General features: G+C 37.8%; 1 long non-coding RNA gene across 1 annotated transcript; it reads left to right on the top strand.

Annotated features, from left to right (window-relative positions):
• The first annotated feature begins 204 nt into the window (after positions 1 to 204).
• On the top strand, positions 205 to 5,376 carry LOC134336343 (uncharacterized). Its single transcript, XR_010015719.1, has 4 exons — positions 205 to 569; positions 1,784 to 1,855; positions 3,373 to 3,452; positions 3,568 to 5,376. It is a non-coding gene; the product is annotated as an uncharacterized LOC134336343 (long non-coding RNA).
• Positions 5,377 to 6,119: the final 743 nt, after the last annotated feature.

The raw sequence follows: 6,119 nt of genomic DNA on the forward strand, positions 1-6,119 counted from the left end.
TGTACAGGGCTTCAATATATATCACACACACAGACACACACACACACACTTGTGCCAGATTAAAATTGGTTCTTGGCTGCTTAAGCTTTCCGGGAATCGGTTCAGTCGGAAGTGTTCGATTCATCCAAATGATTCATTAAATTGACTCGAACGTGTGTGGTATTACTGGCAGTAGTGGCGGGAAATTAAAGGGCTCTCGCGCTTCCCGCCAGCTCCTCCTCAGCCCGGCTCTGAGGCGGACGGGTCTGTCACAGGCTGTTTGTACAGGTGTTATTTTAAACAACACTTCACACACAGGACAGGAGGAAAGAATAACACATGATGGAAAAGAATGGAGGAAAACTAGGAGAAGTATGAAGATGTGACAGGCGGGCGGTGGTGAACAGGCATTTCAGTCCCAATTCATTAGTCGCTGTTTCTCTCCGACTCGGTCTGACTGACGCCGTGAGTAATTAGTGTCAGTTAGCTTAGCATAGCGGCCTCTGACTGAATAGTGTTGCTGTTAAATTCTGGAGAAACGAGCCAAAAACACGACGGATCTGTGTAAAATATTCATGTTTTATTGACAGGTGAGATCTTAAATATTGGTTTTAGCAACAAAAACAGTCCAGTAACCAGTTATAAACATGTGCTGGTGAAGGTCAGGATGGAGTGTACCAAAAGATTAAACTTTGTTCATTTTACCTGAGTCAATAAACAAAATAACAACATTTCACACGTTTTCTTACATTTTTTGTTTACTAAATACTCCTGTCCTCTATATCAAACTTGATAAAAATATACTGATTTCAAATCCTGATTAATTTCAGGCAACATTTTACTGTTTAAAGACACTCCTGTAGTATTTATTCACATTACACAAGCAAATGTGTGTTTTTATTTATATTATTGACACCAATTTAGTGATAAACTGTACGATCTGCTGAAGTGCCCAGGAGAACTGAACAGAATTCCCTGACCCTTCTTTATACCATCATATCAGACTCATCATTTTCACTCTTAATTAATACACAACTTTATTAGTTCATCTGTATGAAAAGCTGACCTGTTGGTTGGTGAACCGGACGCTGTAATTGTTTATTCGGTTATCTGTTCTAAAACATAATGAAAGTACCCCAGGTGTTCAGGTTTTGGGGCATCCGTATCAGGTTACACAAGTACTTCTGTTTCTGAAAGATTTCATCTATTATACACATTTACCTTTTTGATTACCAGCTTTTACTAAATAATTCATGGAAAAGTTGTACACAGTTGTGCATAAATAAATATTGACAGACTTCGGTGAGTATGTGATTATAAAGTTAGAAGCTGAGTTTTTATGGACTGAAGTAATATTTATATTAGAATAAAACTGTATGTTTGTTGGACCAATATGAGTATAAAAGTGATTGTCCAGGTTCAGTAGTCCAAATGTAAAGCTAGTGATTAAAGTCAATTACAACAAGCCATTTTTTACTCCTATTCTCATCTATTTAATGTAGCTCACTTTTATGTGTACTGATGTTTATGTGTATGTTAGCTGCTGGAACACACTAATTTCCCTACAGGGATTAATGAAGTGCTAACAAGAAATACAAAACTATAAAGAAAGAAATTGTCAACAATAAACCTTTTTTTTTTTTTTTTTACAAAGTGCAAAGAAAATTTAGAACATTAAAAAATACAGCAAAGTTGAAATATGTATGAAAAACACATTTTTATTATTTGCTTTCCTTTAATTGTCATTATATTGCACAAAATATTCTTAAGCAGTTGTGACAGATATGCATATTTTGTTTCACAGCCCAAACGGAATTCTACTTAGGAGTCCAGGATAGAGGATCCTGTCAGAGTAGGAGCTGAACATAATAACATGGTAAAACCACACAACCACCCACAATTAGTTAATAATGAGCTTCAATTACATTTTATAAGGGATGTTAAACTGTTCCGTCCTGAGCGTCAGGTTTAAAGTGACTCACGGTGCGATGTGCTGAGTGGAGAAGAAATGTTCATTGTGAAGGAGATCTGCGTTTGCTCTGTGTGTGTGTGTGTGTGTGTGTGTGTGTGTGTGTGTGTCTGTCGTACGAATGTTTTCACAGTGATGTCAGACATTAACAGTGACGTTAACTGTGAAAGTGTCAGGCGTTTGCGTTTCCACGCGCTGACCTGTAACCGGATCCCCGTGACCTCTGCACGCTGGACGATTTTAGGGTCTTCCGGAACAGAGAGAGCCATTGTGGGCCGGTGGATCATCGCTCTGGCTGAGCTTTTAAACACCAACAGCATGGCGTCTGTGCAGGCGGATTGTTAACGTCAGTGTAAATAAATTCGGTGCTAATATTAACAGCCGAGGTTTGGGTGGTCGGACCATCTCATCTTTTACAGTGAAATGGGTTTCGGGAATCTGATAAAAAATGAAAGAAAGAACTGAAACGCTGCAGAAAGAAAAACTAGTAATTAATATTTTGCCTTTCAAAGTGCAAAACTGCACTGTACTGTAGTGCACTGAATGTTTACTAGAATAAGATCTGAGATACAGACACATACAGAAACAGGACTAATGAGAGATGTAAACAATATGATGTTAAGAAAAAAACTATTTTGAATATTTAATTAAATCACTAATTTTCAATGAAATAAATAAAGTAATTAATCTGTTTGAAAGGAAACAAAGCATGTTGTTAATAACAGCCATTTATTTTGACCCTCTCTCCTGTAAGGAACATTTGACAAGTCCCCCAATATTTCTGAAAAGTAAAAATGTTTATAAAAATATCCAAATGTGACAGTTTATAGGCTGTAAATCAAATACTGTATTTTCAAACAGTCAGCTTTAAATAACTAATTTGTAATATTAGTAATGTATAGATAAGTAATATATGTCCGAACAGTGTATCACTACCTGGCTGATAAAATAAATCATTAGAATCATCATCATTTCAAATAAAATGACACAACCACCTCACTAAAGAAAAGTGAAACAGCAATACCAGTACATGTAGAGACTCAGAAATTGATAATGAAGTGACTTATGCAAGGGTGACGTTTCTTATCATCACATTACTGATCACAGACCTGCTGATCTGATTATTGGAGAATGTAATTTCTTGTACTTATCAGAGTGAAAGACCAGGACTGAAAGAAAAACAGAAATGAGAGAGAGACTGTGTGTAACTGCATATTTACTTTAGTTGTGTGTGTGTGTGTGTGTGTGTGTGTGTGTGTGTGTGTGTGTGTGTGTGTGTGTGTGTGTGTGTGTGTGTGTGTGTGTGTGTGTGTGTGTGTGTGTGTGTGTGTGTGTGTGTGTGTGTGTGTGTGTGTGTGTGTGTGTGTGTGTGTGTGTGTGTGTGTGTGTGTGTGTGTGTGTGTGTGTGTGTGTGTCACTCACAGGTTCTGGTTTAGAGCTGGGCTCCAGAAAGGAAGCGCTAGTTAGAGTAGAGGATATGGCCAATCCCAGAGACTGTGAGTGTGTGAGTGAGAGCCAGAAACAGCATCACATCCACATGAAAAGTGTCCGAACTTTACTCGCATTCAGTAAATCCAAAGTGAATGTTTGTGTTTCCATCTCATTTCTGTTCTGTTCAGCCCTTCTGAAGATGAGTGACACGGTGACGTCTTTAAACGAGTGCCAGGACCCGAACACACACCCGTTATGTCATGGTTCATTTCATACACTTTCCATCTCCTCTTTAATCACATTACAATGTTTATTCAGCAGATTCTGTTGGTTACTTGTCTGTTTGTTTTTACTATTTTCATTTCAAAAGGGAGACTTTTTTATTTTGATTGTACTTTTTTCTGAGAATTCTGATTTAATAACAAAGAGAAAGTGAGAACATCAGCTCTTCTATACGTTCATCTGTTCTGATAACTGAAGTGGAGGTTAACAGTGCAATTAGAAATACTGGACATGTTCAAATTATTAAAGCCTCACACAGCATATATACGTTTTTTCAAGGTGATTTTTTTGTGTGTTAGTCCCGAGAATATGGGTTTGATTCTTGTTTCTGGCCAGTGTTATTTAGAACAGTGAAGTTTTGCATGTTAGTGAGTTATTCTCTTCTAACAACATGCAAATCATCAACATTAAATCACACTGTGCTGTAAATGAGTGAGTGAATATGTAAGTGTGTTATTCCCCGTGAGTAGAGTGGCACCTTGTCCAAGCCTTGTGCCCAGTGTTTCTAATATGGGAACTTAATATTGGTGCATTCCTCATGGCTAACAGCTGTTTATTACATTTGTAAAGGAGGATATATTTCTTACTGTAGTCTTTATTTAAGAGACATGGTTTACCAGAGCCTCTGAAATCCCAGCGTGAGTTTTTAACTTAAGCCTTGTGCTCCAGACCAGACCAGACCAGGGTAAAATTAGCTCTCTGCCGTCGTGAACGTACCGAGTGTAAATAGACGCCTGCTGAGCGAAGGAGAAGGAAAGAACAGATTATTGAATGACACTACAGTTCTAACTGAGTGAAAGAGAAAAAGAATACGTAAGAATGGCGTAACTGAGACGAGCGTGACAAATCGAACTGATTTACTCCTGCATGAAATATCATTACGCTTGTATATTTAAGAAAGAGTGTGGCCATGTACATTCCTCACTGATTAGCGACCATATAAAGCCACAAGTGTTTTTTTTGTGTATTGCTGTCAGACAGCTTCTTTAAAAAATAACAGCAACATGCTGGATTTAAAATAATATTGCAGCCCCACAGACTGTTAGTCTGAAATACATTTTTAGTCTGTCTATTTTGAAAGCATGATTACATGGAGATACCTGTGTAGTTGGACGGACCAATCTGATCATCAACACAGATACCGGTATTCATATTTCATTTCATCATCTGCTTTATCCTGGTCAGGGCTTTGGCCATTCCTCTTACTCAGTTGCTAGGTTCACTTAACCTCATGCACCTTAATATTTGTTAGCCAAGCCTGGGATTTAAACCCCCAGAACTCCTCTTACCAGCAGCGTGACTCTTAGCATTACGCAACACAAGCTCACAGTATATGGTATAAAGAGAAATATAAAAGTGGTCAACAGGAAAGACAATACATTTGCATATCGCAATAATTTGTATTTTAGAATTGTTACAAACCTTGTGAAAAAAAAAAAGGTTTTTAATGTGAAAGTGACCTTTCCTTGTTAAATAATGTATAAATAATGTATTTTGTGCACTGTTTGTGGTATAGCTGCACATTAAAGGGTAAGTCAGCAAAAAATATATGTATTTAGTGTCAGTGTGTGGAAACTGTAACTGATGACTACTAGCTTGTCAGCTGAAGCATGATGCTTTTGGTTGTTACTAGGTTCCTTGTTAAAGCTTTGGATCAGTTGATAAAGAGTGGTGGTGTTAACAATAAACCTTACTGATAAGTTATCATGCTTTAATTCTCTCTGGCAGGTACTTTTTTGTGTTCAGACTTCTAAGCGCTGTAGCTTCAGTATCATTATGTGTATAGGGGTAAAAAGGGAACAAGACATGTAGTGTGATTTATAGAGCATAGACACGGCAGCAAGTCTCATTCATTCACACCGTTAATCCATCATCATCCCTCTCTTCTCCACTCCTTTATGCTCAGTGTTAAACGATACAGCATTCCTCCGGTCCTAATGCTCCGACTGGACTCCAGCCATGTCTAATGCCACCTCACTGACATTTTTCACTTTAACTGTCTTTTATTCTCCATACACGCTCTCTGGCAGTGTTTATACTCTTCAGGTATCACAAGGCGCCCGTACAACGCTTCCACATTTATCAAGCCATATGAGTTTTGCTTAAGTGAAAATGATGAAGTCTCCTAATTCTCGCCCCTGGATCCCATGACCGCAGACCCATTAGTCTCAGTCTACAGACGTAGTTTTTCGAGACGGGCGAGGGCTGCTGATTTCTTACTCTGCTGGACTGTTATTAATTCCATATTAGCACCATGCTAGACTATTAGTATGTGTTTTATTTTTTTACATATTTATTTATTTATCTCATTTTTATGTGTCCTGTTTTCATTTGCACATGTACAGCTATTAGTCTTGGCTTTTTTTTTTGCACTTTAATTCTCAGCGAGGTAAGGAGGTGATTTTCCCTTCCTCAGACATCTCAGTTAAATAAATGAATGTTTTATGATAATAAACCC

Source organism: Trichomycterus rosablanca, chromosome 22 (assembly GCF_030014385.1).
Source record: "Trichomycterus rosablanca isolate fTriRos1 chromosome 22, fTriRos1.hap1, whole genome shotgun sequence".
NCBI lineage: Eukaryota > Metazoa > Chordata > Actinopteri > Siluriformes > Trichomycteridae > Trichomycterus > Trichomycterus rosablanca.